Source organism: Salmo salar, chromosome 07 (assembly GCF_965601325.2).
Source record: "Salmo salar chromosome 07, fSalSal1, whole genome shotgun sequence".
Classification (NCBI taxonomy): Eukaryota; Metazoa; Chordata; class Actinopteri; order Salmoniformes; family Salmonidae; genus Salmo; species Salmo salar.
In genome coordinates, this window is record NC_138297.1 from 47246531 (window position 1) to 47265741 (window position 19211).

At 44.2% G+C, this 19211-nt stretch overlaps 1 protein-coding gene across 2 annotated transcripts in view; it reads right to left on the reverse strand.

Moving 5' to 3' along the window:
* LOC106609285 (cyclin-dependent kinase 17) overlaps positions 1 to 19211 on the reverse strand; it is a 38821-nt gene that overhangs the window by 16383 nt on the left and 3227 nt on the right. The window contains exon 2 of one of the 2 annotated variants that reach the window (XM_014207919.3): positions 14275 to 14358. The exons of the other annotated variant lie outside the window; for it this stretch is intronic. The gene's annotated coding sequence lies outside the window, so the exon portion shown is untranslated. The remainder of the gene's footprint in view (positions 1 to 14274; positions 14359 to 19211) is intronic. 2 annotated transcript variants of the gene reach the window in all.

Consider the following 19211-nt stretch of genomic DNA (forward strand, 5'->3'; position numbering starts at 1 on the left):
ATCTCCTTTGTTTTGATCATGTTGAGGGAGAGGTTGTTGTCCTTGCACCACACAGTCAGGTCTCTGACCTCCTTCCCATAAGCTGTCTCATCGTTGTCGGTGATCAGGCCTACCACTGTTGCATCATCAGCAAACTTAATGATGGTGTTGGAGTCATGCCTGACTGTGCAGTCATGAGTGAACAGGGAGTACAGGAGGGGACTGAGCATGCACCCCTGAGGGGCCCCCCTTGTTGAGGATCAGTGTAGCGGATGTGTTACCTACCCTTACCACCTGGGGGCGGCCCATCAGGAAGTCCAGGATCCAGTTGCAGAGGGAGGAGTTTATTCCCAGGATCCTTAGATTAGTGATGAGCTTTGAGGGCACTATGGTGTTGAACGCTGAGCTGTAGTCAATGAACAGCATTCTCACATAGGTGTTCCTTTTGTCCAGGTGGGAAAGGGCAGTGTGGAGTGCAATAGAGATTGCATCATCTGTGGATCTGTTTGACCGGTATGCAAATTGGAGTGGGTCTAGGGTTTCAGGGATAATGGTGTTGATGTGAGCCATGACAAGCCTTTCAAAACATTTCATGGCTACAGACGTGAGTGGTACAGGTCAGTAGTCATTTAGGTAGATTACCTTAGTGTTCTTGGGCACAGGTACTATGGTGGTCTGCTTGAAACATGTTGGTATTACAGACTCGACAGGGAGAGGTTGAAAAATGTCAGTTAAGACACTTGCCAGTTGGTCAGCGCATGCTCGTATGTACACGTCCTGGTAATCCGTCTGGCCCAGCGGCCTTGTGAATGTTGACCTGTTTTAAAGGTCTTACTCACGTCGGCTACGGAGAGTGTGATCACACAGTCATCCAGAACAGCTGATGCTCTCATGCATGTTTCAGTGTTACTTGCACCTTGAAGCGAGCATAGAAGTTATTTAGCTCGTCTGGTAGGCTCATGTCACTGGGCAGCTCTCGGCTGTGCTTCCCTTTGTTGTCTTTAATAGTTTGCAGGCCCTGCCAAATCCGACGGACATTGGAGCTGGTGTAGTACGATTCGATCTTAGTCCTGTATTGACTCTTTGCCTGTTTGATGGTTCGTCGGAGGGCATAGCGGGATTTCTTATAAGCTTCCGGGTTAGAGTCCTGCTCCTTGAAAGCGGTAGCGCTACCCTTTATCTCAGTGCGAATGTTGCCTGTAATCCACGGCTTCTGGTTGGGGTATGTACATACAGTCACTGTGGGGACGACGTTCTCAATGCACTTATTGTTAAAGCCAGTACTCCTCAATGCCATCGGAAGAACATATTCCAGTCTGTGCTAGCAAATTTTGGCCCATTCCTCCTGACAGAGCTGGTATAACTGAGTCAGGTTTGTAGACCTCCTTGCTCGCACACGCTTTTTCAGTTCTGCCCACAAACTTTCTATAGGATTGAGGTCAGGGCTTTGTGATGGCCACTCCAATACCTTGACTTTGTTGTCCTTCAGCCATTTTGCCACAACTTTGGAAGTATGCTTGGGGTCATTGTCCATTTGGAAGACCCATTTGCGACCAAGCTTTAACTTCCTGACTGATGTCTTGAGATGTTGGTTCAATATATCCACAATTTTCCTGCCTCATGATGCCATCTATTTTGTTAAGTGCACCAGTCCCTCCTGCAGCAAAGCACCCCCACAACATGATGCTGCCACTCCCATGCTTCAAGGTTGGGATGGTGTTCTTCGGCTTGCAAGCCTCCCCCTTTTTCCTCCAAACATAACGATGGTCATTATGGCCAAACTGTTCTGTTTTTGTTTCATCAGACCAGAGGACATTTCTCCAAAAAGTACAATCTTTGTCCCCATGTGCAGTTGCAAACCGTAGTCTGGATTTTTTATGGCGGTTTTGGAGCAGTGGCTTCTTCCTTGCTGATTGGCCTTTCAGGTTATGTCGATATAAGACTCATTTTACTGTGGATACAGATACTTTTGAACCGGTTTCCTCCAGCATCTTCACAAGGTCCTTTGCTGCTGTTCTGGGATTGATTTGCACATTTCGCACCAAAGTACGTTCATCTCTAGGAGACAGAACGTGTCTCCTTCCTGAGCGTTATGACGGCTGCGTGGTCCCATGGTGTTTATACTTGCGTACTATTGTTTGTACAGATGAACGTGGTACCTTCAGGCGTATGGAAATTGCTCAAGGATGAACCAGACTTGTGGAGGTCTACAATTCTTTTTCTGAGGTCTTCGCTGATATATTTTGATTTTCCCATGATGTCAAGCAAAGAGGCACTGAGTTTGAAGCTTGGCCTTGAAATACATCCACAGGTTCACCTCCAATTGACTCAAATGATGTCAACTAGCCTACTAGATGCTTCTAAAGCCATGACATCATTTTCTGTAATTTTCCAAGCTGTTTAAAGGCACAGTCAACTTAGTATATGTAAACTTTTGACCCACTGGAATTGTCTGTAAACAAATGTTGGAAAAATTACTTGTGTCATGCTCAAAGTAGATGTCCTAACCGACTTGCCAAAACCAGAGTTTGTTAACAAGACATTTGTGGAGTGGTTGAAAAATTAGTTTTAATGACTCCAACCTAAGTGTATGTAAACTTCCAACTGTATGCATGTATAATAATGACAATTACAACAATACTGAATGAACACTTCTTTTAACTAAAAATGTAACAGAAATAAAATCTATTTAGTCTCAAATAAATAATGAAACATGTTCAATTTGGTTTAAATATTGCAAAAACAAAGTGTTGGGGAAGAAAGTAAAAGTGCAATATGTGCCATGTAAGAAAGCTAACGTTTAAGTGCCTTGCTCAGAACATAAGAAAGCTGCTGGTTCCTTTTAACATGAGTCTTCAATATTCCCAGTTAAGAAGTTTTAGGTTGTAGTTATTATAGGAATATTTCTCTCTATACCATTTGTATTTCATATACCTTTGACTATTGGATGTTCTTATAGGCACTATAGTATTGCCAGCCTAATCTTGGGAGTTGATAGGCTTGAAGTCGTAAACAGCGCTGTGCTTCAAGCATTGCGAAGAGCTGCTGGCAAACGCAGGAAAGTGCTGTTTGAATGAATGCTTACGAGCCTGCTGCTGCCTACCACCGCACAGTCAGACTGCTCTATCAAATATCAAATCAATGACTTAATTATAATAACACACAGAAATACGAGCCTTAGGTCATTAATATGGTCAAATCCAGAAACGATAATTTCGAAAACAAAACGTTTATTCTTTCAGTGAAATACGGAACCGTTGCGTAATTTATCGAACAGGTGGCAACCCTAAGTCTAAATATTACTGTTACACTGCACAACCTTCGATGTTATGTAAAATTCTGGCAAATTAATTACGGTCTTTGTTAGGAAGAAATGGTCTTCACACAGTTCGCAACGAGCCAGGCGGCCCAAACTGCTGCATATACCCTGACTCTGCTTGCACTGAACGCAAGAGAAGTGACACAATTTCCCTAGTTAATTTTGCCTGCTGACATGAATTTCTTTAAACTAAATATGCAGGTTTCAAAATATATACTTGTGTATTGATTTTAAGAAAGGCATGGATGTTCATGGTTAGGTACATTGGTGCAACAAATGTGCTTTTATCGCGAATGCGCTTTTGTTAAATCATCACCCATTTGGCGAAGTTGAAGCAGGCTGTGATTCTATGATAAATTAACAGGCACTGCATTGATTAAATGCAACGCAGGACAAGCTAGATAAACTAGTAATATCAACAACCATGTGTAGTTAACTAGTGATTATGTTAAGATTGATTGTTTTTTTATAAGATAAGTTTAATGCTAGCTAGCATCTTACCATGGCTCCTTGCTGGATTCATGCAACAGGTGGTCAGCCCGCCACGCAGCCTCCTCATAGATTGCAATGTAATCGGCGTCCAAAAATGCCGATTACCGATTGTTATGAAAACTTGAAATTGGCCATGTCAATTAAATCGGTCGACCTCTAGTCTGGATATATGTATTATACGAGGGAATGCTTTGGAACAGATTCACATAATTTAAATCACTTGGAGCTGATTTACTGGTGTTTGTACAGTCTTTAATATCCAACAATAAAAAAAAACATACCTACCTTTTTATTTTTGCTCAGAAAACAGGGGGCCAAATATTATATATTTTTGAAATCACCCACGGGCCACCAGTTGGGGAAGCCTGCTGTACAGGTAGGGCTGCACGATATGGGCAACTAATCGAATTGTGATTTTTTTAACCAATTGTTGCGATTGTGATTCGACTTGCGATTTAGATCAAAACACTTGGGTGAACTGTTGAAATCACATAACATTACTCCGACTCTATGGTTGGTTTTGTTTGGCATGACAACTCATGAAAAAGACCTGTAGAAGTTTCTGCGACAGGCTAGGAACTAGGGATGAACGATAATCGGTGAACATATCGGAATCCGACGATATTAGCTAAAAATGCCAACATCGGTATCGGCCCGATGTCTAGTTTAATGCCGAAGTCCAAAATCGATATCAAAGCTGATGTGCATACCTATATAACCTAGGTACATGACGTAATGACGCCACGTACAATCGAGCAGTCATTTGAAAGAGTAAGAACATTTCAGCGAGACAACTCAAAGGTGAAATCCATTAACGCCAAGATAGTGGAATTCATTGCCCTTGACAATCAACCGTTCTCTGTCGTGGGTAGGCCGTCATCGTAAATAAGAATTTGTTCTTAACTGACTTGCATAGTTAAATAAAGGTTAAATTAAAATTGTTTAAAATGTTAGCTTTCGCCGACTAGCGAAGCACCGGTACAAGTTGCGCTACCGGAGTTACACAGTAATAGCGTCACTGCTATTAGCTTCACGACATACCATGGAACGCCGTTTGGGTCTTTACGTGTCAAATAACACTATTTTACAATACCGTGTTGGTAATAAAGCATTATTTGTTCAACCGCAACTTCAGGGGTAGCTAGCTTTAACTTGGTACCTAGCTAGCACTAATACAACCAGGCTGAAAACAACGACCAGTAGAAACTGCAGTTATTTTCATTATTCTTAGCAATAATTTAGGAATCCTTGTGAGTAAGTATTAGCTAGGTAGCCACTTTTTGTTTGCCTATTGAAATTTAACTTCAGTTCATGAAAATAAATAGCTAGCCAGCTACTTAACTCTGTTGCCCAAAACTAACGTTATAAGCAGCCAGCTAGCTTCATCTGGCTAGTGAGGCTCGACCGGACCGGGTTATGTGTTGTGAAGCTAGCCACAATAAGGATTAAGCACAATAGTGGAATTTGCGGTTTGCCTACAAAATAAAAATACCTCTTTCAAAGTGATGCAGAAGGTTACAATTGGTGGAATCATGCCATATTTAGACTAGATAATGTTAAACAAGGTTGGAATGTGAAGCAATGAAATGGGCTATCAGTCTACTCGGTGACACCAACAGAACACAACTGTCAAGAGTTTACGTAAATATTAGCGTTGTAGCTCTTATTCCGGAACTGTGACTGTGTGAAATCACCTCCCCAGTCAGCCTATTGTGTGTATTGACGTTCATATTGCACTGTATAGCTTTACCTAAGAATTGGGAATCAATGAAATGGGGTATCAGTCTACTCAATACCCAATATTTTTTTTTCCTCCTCAGAGTTATCAGACTCCAAAACATCCACGCAGTATTGTTTTTCCTCGGGAATAGTGTTCAATACACATAGATTGACAATAAATGTGGCTCATTTCACAGTTGTTTCAGAGTCCCGCAATAAGAGCTACGACACTAATGTTCTCTGGGTGTCACTAAGTAAACTGATATCCCGTGTCATTGATCCACAACCCATAGGTAAGGCTGTACAGTGAAATAAGTATGCCCCCAATGCAATTCTAAAGTAGAATACATCCAGTGTGATTTCAACAGATGTTAAATTAACAAATTGTATTTTGTTGAGGTATTTAACAACCTTCCAACCTCATTCAGCATGATTTATTCAATTATGGCATAATTCTACTATTTGTGTTCATTTGCGTCACTGTCAATGACATACTTTTATTTAAGGCTAACTGCAAAGTCCACTATTGTGGCTAATCCTTATTGTGGCTAGCTTCACATAGATGGGTCCGACCACCATTAATCAAATAACCCTAATTTATACGGCAGTTCTTATTTTAGATGACACCTAGCTAACTATAGCTACTGAAACGGATGTTGTTTTGCTATGTATTTGGGGAAGAACATTGTTTGCATCCATGAGATAGCTAGCTTTTTTTGTTGTTTTTGTTCGACCAGCACTGTAGGTACGAGAGACAACATTACCAGCATCATAGCTTACGCATCGATGAATCGTTGTGACATATGAAATACGACTGATAGTGTAATCAGTGTAATAACTACGGAATTTTTTTAATGAATGCGTTAAATTATTATGTGACGTGCAGTCAAATTCAGGTCCTGATTGGTCAACAAGCTTATTTGACACGTCAAATAGTGTTACTTGACACGCAAAGACCCAAATGGTGTTCTATAGTATGAGAAATCCTGGTTGAGAATGAAACGACTGAACAAATATACGAAACAGCACAGCAAGTAAGTGAAAGAAATAGGTTTTGATTATGTTTTACTGGTAATGTGGATATACGTAAATGACAACAAAATAACTTAATGGTCAGTGTGGGTGTGTGTGTGTGTGTGTAACCTTTATTTAACTAGGCAAGTCAGTTAAGAACAAATTCTTATTTACAATGACGACCTACCCCGGCTAAACCCGGATGACGCTGGGCCAATTGTGCGCCGCCCTATGGGACTCCCAATCACGGCCGGATGTGATATAGCCTGGAATCGAACCAGGGACTGTAGTGATGCCTCTTGCACTGAGATGCAGTGCCTTAGACTGATGTGTCCGTGTGTGTGTGTGTTAACTATTTAACAGTACTAGAATGCTTATAAGGCCGCTAAAATGTTAAATAATCGGTTATCGGTATCGTTTTTATTGGCAAAGAAAATATCGAAATTGGCCAAAAATGTCATATCGGCGCATCACTAGTAGGAATCAAAGTGTTGGTCAGAGTTTCAGGGGATCCTTATTACATTTGAATGTTCCATTCATAACGTAAAAAAAAAATATATATACAAAATAAAAATCAGCCTCGAGATATTGCACATGTCAATATTGCAATTTTGATTAAAGTGTGATTCATTGTGCAGCTATAAGTACGAGATAAGCACTCTTTATCTCAGATACAGAGGGGTGTAACAGAGACGGGTATTATCTCTGGGCCACACCAAAACAAAGAGAGCTCATGTGACAGGGCTGGGGGGCTGGGGATAGGGAGGGGGGATAAAGCATCTGGCATATCTGAATGATGTGAAAGGGAAAGCACAGAGAATTCCCCATTAAACACAATCCAACACAGTGGCTGATGGGCTCTGTCCCGGTATCCCCCTCCATCTCCCCCATCTCTCCCCCTCATCCCTCACCCCCTCATTCCTCTCGCTTATCAGCATCCCTTCAAAAAAACATACATGTGCAAGCAGGCACACACACACACACACAGTCTAAAAATTATTCTGTGAAGTCCTGACCCAGAATTCCTAACCCAAACCAGGCACTCCCTCAGATCTCCCCTCATTCCTCTTAGCCTGTGCTTCTGGGGGTCCCCCAGTGCATCGTGGGTAGGCCAGAGCTCAGCGAAGAGGAGGAGACAAAGGGCAGGCGAGGGAGAGACGGCAGACGACAAGACCTAATTATGTTGAATACACACACTCACATCAAATTAAATTCCTTAAAATTTGACAACTAAGACAGCTCCCTTGAAGTCATGTCCCTAAAGATACAGTAGTTCCACCCCCATTTAGGGAAATCTGCCTTGAAGTTGAATAAGAACAGCAACTTTTGTCTCTCTCCCTTTTGTCTCTCTATATCCCTGAACTCCTCTCTCATCACCATGGTGACCAAGGCCCCAGAGTCTATATTCTGCTACCAAAAGATTAGTAGGTCTAGACTATCCCAGAACTCTCTCTGGCTGGCTGCTCTTTTCCTTCTAGTCTCACTCCCACTATTTGTCAAGTAACTAGGAAATATGATATGATCGAATTAATATTCAATTGAAAATGGAAAAGATAAAATGGAATGAGAAGAGACGTAAACGCGCGTGCGTTGATGTGCGCACGTGCGCGTGCGAGAGTGTGAAAGCGAGGGCGAGCAAGGGATAAAGAGAGCGAGGAAAAGAGAAAGTGAGCATATTTCGAGTGAGAAGAACAGAATGGCGTCTTTGTGTTTGTGTAAGAGGCATGACATCACCGGGGTAACTCCAGGCATGTACTGTTAGCTGAGGAAGGAACAGAATAGAACAGAGAGAGTGAAAGAGAACAGAGACAGGGCTGTACTGTAATTCAATACGAAACCAGGACAAAAAAAAATACATGATTTTGAAATGTTCACGAAATGTAATTCATAGAAGGGTCCTTTGGAGGAACTTTTGACATACGTATCTAAAAGCATAACTGAGAAATAATTAATGAAAGTTGGCCTCCTTTAAGACTCCATAATGTTTAATCTGTAGGTGCTACAAAGCAACAATTGGTGTCATATGAAGCTTTACCGCTTGCTCTGTAATATGAATAGTATATTGATTTCAATAACACAGTTTTACATTCATTTAGCTTAAAAATAAATAAACATGACAATAGAAAAATACAAATTTATTGATGAACGCAATATACTTTACGGGCATATCAAATGTTCCAGAGCGGATCTCTGCTACTTTTATGATCAAATTTGTAAGCATTACCAACAGAGTGAATGTGAAAATGGATTCAAATTGGTCGACCTCTGCTGGTGATGTGCAGGATGTGCAATGACAAGTAAAAGGAGTGCAATGACTGGCACAGTAGGCAATGAAACCAAAATCTCTATAAAACGGGCTATAACTTTAAAACTAGTAGAGATCCCCCGCTGAAACTTTGATATGGCAGTAGAGTATATTATGTTCAACAATAAATAAATAAATAAATAAATAAATAAATATATATAAGCCATATCTAAAATATAGTTTCCAATATTTATGTTTATAATTTTCAATATTCATAAATGAAATAGAAATACTATTCATATATCAGAGCAAGCAGTAAATCTTCATATGACACCAACTTTTGCTTTGTAGCATCTACAGATTAAACACTATGAAGTCAAAAGGAGGACTGGCTAAGGGCAAAATGTCATAAATATGCCAACTTTGATTAATAGACAAATGTCAAATACATGTCAACGACCCTTCCTCCAAAGAACTATTCTATGAATTAAAATGTAATAATTTGACCCGAGGCTAATATGGTTAACACTCTTATAAGCTATTCAACCACGCCCTTGAGGAAAAGGCCTAGTACATGTCCATAGGGCTGGGGGATATATCAAATTCATTCAAATTTTGGTTTTAGCGTGATATTCCAAATGCCTGTATAGCAAGAATGCTATTTTTTGTTGTTTTTATGAGTGTTCTGAATCTTTTTGGTCAAGGCTCCTTTGCTCCTTCTGTGCTGTGTGTACCTTCCCTCTCTCACAGACACCAAGCCCCTCCCCCTGCCACTCACAACAAATACGAAAGATAACGAATTCCTCTCACAACAAGCAGTTTAAACTCGCTATTTGCATTTGAGGTTCGGTCCAACAGAATCTGTCATATCGACGCCGAAACTAAAATATAGAACAGAGCAGACCCTACTAAAAACGAGAGTATCAATGAACATGTTATGGGAAACGTACGCTCAGTTTCTGCCTCGTGTGGTATTGTGGTACCATGTACCGCTAGGAGCTTTTTAGCCACAGACTTTTGCGCTAGGTGTCTTTTTACGCAATGAGCATAGAAATACACATTTATATAAAGCAGTTAGCAACTTATTCTCATTAGTTGGAAGGAAATTTGCAACACAAACAAACATGGAAGAGAGTGAACGTGACACAGAGCATGGAAACATGGAGCTCGTACCTAAAAAAAGGGGCAACTTCAGTCGCATGGATGTGGTTTGGGTAGGAAAATTCTGACACGGACCAAAAAAACGGACCAAAAAAACATCCACTGCAAAAAAATATGCCGCAGGCCGGTCCCGACAACAGGCTCAAACACCACTAACCTCTTTTACCACCTATGCAAGAATCATGTGAAACAGTACGGGGAGATTCTACGGATGAAACTCAAAAAAGTACAGTCCAGTGCCCAAAACAAACCCTACTCAGATGTTGCTAGAGACTTTTTCCCGCGGTACACCATAAGGCAAAGAATCCCGTTACAACTTACATCTGCAAAGACATGGCCCCAATTTACACGGTTGAGAAACGGGGGTTTCGTGAGTTGGTGCCAACACTCGACCCAAGGTACCAATTGCAAATCTCCTCATGGACTGCACCAGATTTGCCAGATCTTGCTGTAAGATGTTACCCCACTCTTCCACCAAGGCACCTGCAAGTTCCCAGACATTTCTGGGGGGGAATGGCCCTAGCCCTCATCCTCCGATCCAACAGGTCCCAGATGCGCTCAATGGGATTGAGATTCGGGTTGTTCGCTGGCCGTGGCAGAACACTGACATTCCTGTCCTGCAGGAAATCACTCACAGAACGAGCAGTATGGCTGGTGGCATTGTCATGCTGGAGGGTCATGTCAGGATGAGCCTGCAGGAAGGGTACCACATGAGGGAGGAGGATGTCTTCCCTGTAATGCACAGCGTTGACATTGCCTGCCTACAATGACAACAAGCTCAGTCCAATGATGCTATGACACACTGCAACAGACCATGACGGACCCTCCACCACGATCCCGCTCCAGAGTACACGCCACGGTGTAACGCTCATTCCTCGACGATAAACGCGAATCTGACCATCACCCCTAGTGAGACAAAACCGCGACTCGTCAGTGAAGAGAACTTTTTGCCAGTCCTGTCTGGTCCAGCGACAGTGGGTTTGTGCCCATAGGCAACGTTGTTGCCGGTGATGTCTGGTGAGGACCTGCCTTACAACAGGCCTACAAGCCCTCAGTCCAGCCTCTCTCAGCCTATTGCGGACAGTCTGAGCACTGATGGAGGGATTGTGCGTTCTTGGTGTAATTCGGGCAGTTGTTGGCATCCTCTACCTGTCCCGCAGGTGTGATGGTCGGATGTACCGATCCTGTGCAGGTGTTGTTACACGTGGTCTGCCACTGCGAGGACGATCAGCTGTCCGTCCTGTAGCGCTGTCTTAGGCGTCTCACAGTACAGACATTGCAATTTATTGCCCTGGCCACATCTGGAGTCCTCATGCCTCCTTGCAGCATGCCTAAGGCACGTTTACGCAGATGAGCAGGGACCCTGGGCATCTTTCTTTTGGTGTTTTTCAGAGTCAGTAGAAAGGCCTCTTTAGAGTCCTAAGTTTTCATAAATGACCTTAATTGCCTACCGTCTGTAATCTGTTAGTGTCTTAACGACCATTCCACAGGTGCATGTTCATTAAATTGTTTATGGTTCATTGAACAAGCATGGGAAACCGTGTTTAAACCCTTTACAATGAAGATCTGTGAAGTTATTTGGATTTTTATGAAATATCTTTGAAAGACAGGCTCCTGAAAGGGACTTTTCTTTTTTTTGGCTGAGTTTATATATTTTAGGCCTATATTTATTTTGTTTGCAACTATTGTTGAAGTGTTTTCTATTTACCTTTTTAGATTTTACACATTTATATTTTGTTACATGCTTAATTGAAAATTTGCAGAGGTTCTAAGTAAAATAAATACTCATATTTGATTAAGTACCTTTTATTTGTTGAGTATAATTCAAAAAGTAATAGGAAATAGGCCTTTACATGTGGTCATTTTATATAAATGATTTATTCATTGAATTTACAGAAAATGTGCTATATCGTGATATGTATCGTTATCGGGATATGAAACGACCTATGATCGGGATGAGATTTTGGCCACATCGCCCAGCTCTTTAGTGTTGTGTGTTCCTTCCTTCCAAACAACACAACTTTCATCTGTCCACAAAATATTTCGCTAGTAGCACTGTGGAACATCCAGGTGCACTTTTGCAAACTTCAGACATGCAGCAATGTTTTTTTTGGACAGCAGTGGCTTCTTCCATGATGTCCACCCATGAACACCATTCTTGTTTAGTGTTTTACATATCGTAGACTCGTCAACAGAGATGTTACCATGTTCCAGAGATTTCTGTAAGTCTTTAGCTGACACTAAGATTCTTCTTAACCTCATTGAGCATTCTGCACTGTGCTCTTGCAGTCATCGTTGCAGGACGGCCACTTCTAGGGAGAGTAGCAACAGTGCTGAACTTTCTCCATTTATAGACAATTTGTCTTACCGTGGACTGATGAGCATCAAGGCTTTTAGAGCTACTTTAACCCTTTCCAGCTTTATGCAAGTCAACAATTCTTAATCTTAGGTCTCTTTTGTTCAAGGCAAGGCAGCTCTAACCAACATCTCCAATGTCGTCTCATTGATTGGACTCCAGGTTAGCTGACTCCTGACTCCAATTAGCTTTTGGAGAAGTCATTAGCCTAGGGGTTCACATACGTTTTCCATCCTACACTGGTGCATGTTTAAATTATGTATTCAATATAGACAAGAAAAATACAATAATGTATGCGTTATTAGTTTAAGCAGACTGTTTGTCTATTGTTGTGACTTAGATGGAAAATCAAATCAAATTTGATGACCAATTTATGCAGACATCCAGGCAATTCAAAAAGGTCCACATACTTTTTCTTGACAATGTATAATTTTACAAGCCCTGAATTCATTACATTATTGCTGACTGTTTGAAATGTGGTGTATTGACCTTTAAAATTGTGCAGCAAAGCTTATTCAGAGGAAAAAAAATGTCATAAAAATGGAGATCTGATTTTTAGGCCATAAAGCCCAGCCCTACCTGTTCTGTGTCTGCTGTGTACATGGAGGTGAGTAATGAGCTATAGCTACAGGCCTAGCCCTGGGCTAGCTAGCATCACGCCTATGATATAAAGATCACAGACACTCACAGCCTCCTGTAGGCCACCACACAAACACACCTGTGTAAGAGAAAAGGTGGTACAGCAGTGAACCCACAGTACGCACGCACACACACACACCAGTGCCAGAGGGGTTGCAGGTGTGCCTTACTAACCAAAACCACCACTGTCGTCAAATGAATGGGATTAAAGACATGCGGACTACAATATACTTCCGAGCACTCCCGAACACAGCATTACACCCCCTTCCTGGACCCTGAGGAAGTTCCATTTAAGTTGAACCGCAGTGCACCGGGCTATGGCCCGTGATGTGAGCCGGGGGGGGGGGGGGGCTTTCTCAAATCAATCAGTAATCTGCCCCGCTCCGTCATGTCAACAAGGCAGCATGATACATTGTTTAGAAACATACATATTTTCCATAAAACATATGTCCGAATTCTCAAACTAGTGTTCATTGAGAAAGCAGATAAAGCATTTTTTATCAAAAGCAATCACTTTTGCATGTGAAAACACAGAATCCTACTCATTACTCCAGGTGCTTAAACTGTCACTTGTGTTGAGCCAACTTTGCTGGCTAACTCATTGATTATGCTCTATAGTACACCGCTCTGGAGGCAGCTCAGTTCCAAATCGAATACAATCAACGCTAATCCGGTTAGGCCCGAAGCATTAATCAAATCCCTTCCCTCTCTCATCACTGCCCCTCCACACCCCTAACCTTGCCTTATCCTACACACACACACACACACACACACACACACACACACACACACACACACACACAACCCCTCCCCTTAACAAAAGTCAGTCGTATCTCAGCTATCCTACCCAAACACACAGATGAGGTAGTAACATAAAGAATGGAACACTGCCATTAGAGACATAACACTGCCTCGCCTCTGATCTTTTGACCTGCAGCCAGACTCCGGGATGAGAGGTCGGGCATATCACTATGACAACCTGTGACCTCTGAACTCCCAAAACCAACACGGGCCAACCGGCTGAGAGGTAAATGACTGCTGCAGCCAATAACCATAAACCAGTGCTGCCAGGGGGGCAACCATTCACAGTGATGTAATGGGATGTGTTAGCACAAAATGCTGCGGCTAGACATCCATCACACTGGTTGACTGGAACTGAGCCCAGCCCAACACTCCAGCTCGCACACACACACCTCTCAGTGTAAGGAGCTAAAAGGAGTTTCAGCGTGACTGACCCTGGAGGGATGAGCTGAAATAACAGCGCTAACGGGTAATGGACATGTGAGTGTCTGAGAGAGTGAGTGAGTGAGTGTACATTAGAGGTACTTGGGCAAACAGAGACAGAAATACCTATGTCCCAAATGCTGGAAAATCTCCTTCGGTGTGAGCGTGGAAGCCAAGGCAATGAGACAGAGAGAGAGGAGCGATCGGATCCTGTAGAGAAGGACAGAAGGAGGGCAGAGAGAGAGAGAGAGGAGATAAGAATGGGGAGATAGGAATAGCGAAGGAGAGAGGGGATGGGTGAAAGGGGGGAGGGAGGAGAAGAGAAGGAGAGGGGCAGTAAGGGGGGTTATTTTTAGGACTGGGTACTGCAGACTCTCACAGCTGAATACACAGTGTGTTCTACAGAGGACAGGCCTGCCATTATACACAGACAAGCATAAACAGCACACAGGCACGTGCTCCCTCCCTCTTTACAGTTGACATTTTAGTCATTTAGCAGACGCTCTTATCCAGGGCGATTTACAGTTGGTGCACTCATCTGCTACTGTGATTAGGTGAGACAACCTCATATCTCAGTCATAGCTACTTTATTGAGGAAAAACCATCACCAATCAGAGCTAGAGTCTCTCTGATAAAAATACAAACAACCCACAGAATAAAGCAGGAAAATTAGATATCATAGCCCCATAGTGAGTGGCGTGGCATGACACACACACACACACACACACACGGCTTGAATTGGCGCAGACACTACAGTGTCATCAGTGTGCAGCAAGGGGGTCTGGAAAGGGAGAAAAAGCACTGCGCGTGCGTGTGAGGGAGATAAGAGGATGAGTACGGACGAGGCTATACACTATCCCCGTGTCAAATGGAGAGATGAACGGGACAGACTCCAACAGGACCCAGACCTCACCCCTAAACACACACGCTCTGAGCCAGTTAAACACAACCCTTCAGGGTTGCCTAGACCGCTATCCTTTAACCAGCTTTTTCAACGTCTCAGTCTCACACGACGACCCTTTGAGAAGATAAAAAGACTCTGTGCTTCGTCGTCTCCCTCGGTGTGAGCGAGGAGCAGAAGGCCACACCGGTGCAGTTATTGAACCCCCTGTAGTCTGACAGTCAAGTCAATAACTGTCAGTCAGCCCATCCATCCTCTCTTCCTGTAGCACCTTCCTCCCACCAGCCCTCTCAGCCTTAGTTACACATCTTGCCATTTAGTTCTTCTTCTCCTTTAAAGCCATACCACACTAACGAGGTCTAACGAGCTGCTTCCGGACGACTCAGGACAGCCAGCCAGAGGAGCACAACAGGGAACGTGCGAGTGTGTCCCAAAACACGGGCTTCCTCTTCGCAAGGAACAGCTGGAATAGTTCCCATTCCCACAGGACAGAGATAGGAGGGACACACACAAACACACACTCACACGCAAGATGGATGTGAACATTAAAGCAGTAAAATGCCTAAGTTATCTGGAAGTGTATTCCAACAACAAAGAACAGATCAATTATTTCATCCTTGCACCCTTCAATGGTTTATCACTTCACCGTCTTTTCTGCCCACTGTTATCCTTTCCCTGATCTCTCGCTTTTCCTGTTGAACCTCCCCTTTCCCACGACCCGTCCCAGGCCCCACCTCTAAACCATAAAGCCCTAGAGAACAGGTGTGCCCACCAGGTGCCCCTGGGGATCGTCCCGGAGACACCCAGGCCAGGTGGTTGTTGTGTCCCACAGTCCCAGTTCTGTTCCCACTGGACCAGCCAGCGGTGCTTCCTGTCTTTGTCCGGGTCGCTCCTGGTGTGACATTCCTCCTCGTCACCAGAGTGAGGGTTAGGAAGTCAGGAAGAGAAACATCCCACCCTCCTGCCTCCAGCTCAGGCTTCTCAACAGTTTCAGCCAGTCTCCTTCCCTCTCCATTATCTCCTCTGATTTGGCTGTGAAGGCAGAACGGCTAGGAAATGAGACTAGGATAGGAAGCCATTCAAGAGTATCCCCTGCCTCTCAGCCATGTTTCCCTTTAGCTCACTACCTCCTCCCAATACCACTTTAACCCCACTTGCAGTCAAGACAACCAAGCCTTCACCAGGTTAATCGTTTATCTGCACACAAGCGTCATCTTCAACACACACACACAGCCTACCACCCAAGACCCTCCAAAAGAGTCCTGAGACTATCAGCACCAACATACAGCGTCCGACACACACACGCACAACAGGAGTTCAGCTACTGTACCATACCAGAACAAACCCTTTCTGTGATGTAACTTTACCTTCGGCTAGATTGATTTCCTTCAGCCTCTTGGCAGTTTGCTAACAAGGTTCCCATGACTTCCTTAAGCTCCAGCGCTCCACACTGTTAGCTGAACCAGAGGTAACAGGCACTGTACTCTGCTGTCACTGTGCTGTCACTGTGCTGTCACTGTGCTGTCACTGTGCTGGTTGGGATATGAGGGTCTGTGAGGGAATGTGAACAATGTGCCTGTCAGAACAGTGTGCTAGTCCCCCACTATGTGAAGTTACCTCCCAAGGTAGGGTTTGTTCTGTTATGGTAGCTGAACTCATGTTGCTCTGTGTGTCGGCGTATAGAGTTCGCTGTGTGGAGATCACAGCTCCATGACTATTTCAACATGGCAGACAGGAAACACTGACGTGACAGTCGCTCTGTGCTGTTGTGCGTGTCTACTTCGGGGAATTTCCCTATGAGTGTGTATAATGAGTACAGTATGTGAAGTGTGTATGTGTCTGTACAGTATTTGTGGTGTGCTTAGTGTACGAGTGCTAATGTTCGTGTGTGTGTGTGTGTGGTGTGTGGGTGTGAATAATCCGTCTGTCTGCTGCTCGGACAATGCCACCCTCTAATCTCCAGATTACAAGCCAATGTCCCAACCCCCACAGGGCAACGCATGATGGGACAGTCTCCCCAGGGGGATGGAGGGAGGGAGGGTACGGCTGTGACGGAGGGAGGGAGGGAGGGAGGGAAAAAAAGAGAGGACAAAGACAGAATGTGTGAGTGCACACACACAGTGCTGGTCTGTGCATGGTACCGGAGTGGTGTTAAATCAGACCCTGGGCTCCTTCCAAAAGGGCAGCTCCAGTTCCCACAATGCCCCTCTTCAGGCAACAACAGGAGGGCATTAGGATAGTCTACAGAACCCCCCCCCCCCCCCCCCCCCCAGCTTTCCTCCATCAAACTCTTCAGGGGACAGAAAGTGTATCTCTCAGAAGTCGTGGTCCCATTCCCACCAGTACATGGCTCTGGACTAGAGTCAATTCATGTAAAATGACATCACAGCCAGATAACAATAGACTGGTATTGTACTGTTGCCCTACATATACTCACACACACATCGCAGGCTGATATAAAATGGCTGATTACTGTATATATGATCGCAACGCTCTCCATAGAACAGCAGGAAGGAAGCTCTGTCGCCATAGCAGGCCGAGGATGTCTAACACACCTTGAAAGTCTAATCGTTAGGAGAGCAGTACACCAGACAACGAGACAGCGGCGACCGCTGACAAGATCGTTAAAAATACCATGACTAGTCATCAGATCATACCGCTAATCAACGATACTGAAAGTCTTTTACAGTCGAGCTGTCCACACCACAACTTCCTCAGTCTCCCTTTAAAACTGTGAACACAGAGAAAGAACCAGATGATCCCCACCATACGAACAAACACCCAAGCCCACCCCTCTTCCACATTCCTGACATGGCTGACATAGCTTCCATAATCAGCACGTGTGCATATCTGTCTGTCCCTCCGCCTCCCCTCGCTAGTTGTGCTGATTCAGTCATCCATGTTGTAAAGCAGGCCTGGGAAAAAGAGCTGGGCAACTGTTGTCACACACACACACACACAGCAGGGGTCGGACACAGGCAGCTGCTACGTAAGTGGAGATAGCCAATAAGTCATTAGGTTTCAGGCGTGGTCACCCATCAAATGAGCTCCACTACACTTTAATGGTGTATTGTCAATACTTAGTCATGTGCAGGTTAGACAATACACATGACTATGAAATTGGGCGAATAGCATTGATAAAATGTTAGAAGTAACACCTCGGTGTATTCCATCTTACAGAATGCTGTTCTCTGGCCAGTTCTATAGCCGCCTGTACATTCCTTGACCTCTGTTCTAAGACTCTTTAAATGTGTCTGTGTGGGAGTGAGGCGCACTCAGGCTGCAATAATTATACTCATTATCAAGCCTCCAATTAGACTGCCCCGAAAAAACCCAATTGCTAAAACGACCCAAAATACACCCAATGACAACGGACCATGTCCGGAAGACACATGGCATCAGATGATAAATAAACGGGGGGGGGGGGGGCTTCGTCAGCATCCACTCCTCCTCCTCCCTCTCTTCTCTGTCCTCCTCTCAGGAATCAGGAACTGAGGAAAAGCATCTGATTGCCCCTATTGATAATCTGATGTCACATTCCACACGTCCAGGCAAACAGTTTAACCCTTGGCTGACCAGACGGAGGGGAGAGGGGGAGGCAGAGGGCTGTGTGAATTAGCCTGCCTTCCCAATCCATCTCTTCCTCCACACATAATCCTAGGAGCAGGAGTAGGGAGGTGCACGCCTCACCGGCACACACATGAACATTCACACAAGGACTAAAGAGGAACAAAGTCGTGGAAAACGTATATCTTGCTCTCTCGCCCCGCGCGCACATATAAACACGCAGGTGTTCATCCCTCAGTACGGTGTTGGCGATGTCTTTGGTGATGGGCATGGTCAGGCTGTGGGGCACGGTCAGGCTGTGGGGCACGGTCAGGCTGTGGGGCACGGTCAGGCTGTGGGGCACGGTCAGGCTGTGGGGCACGGTGTGTGTGCTGCATCTCTCGTCCCGAATCAATGAGCTCTCTCAAGACACGGTAACAGAACACAAGATTAAAACCTGATGTGATAGTGAAAGCGAGAGAGAGAGAAATCTCGTAAGTTGGGACGGACAGAAATCGAGACAGAGATAGCGCCTGGTTCTGTTGTCAATGGCAACAGTGTGTTCTAACCTAGGATGATCCTCTGTAAGCCTGTCAGAGTGAGATATCCCCCTCCC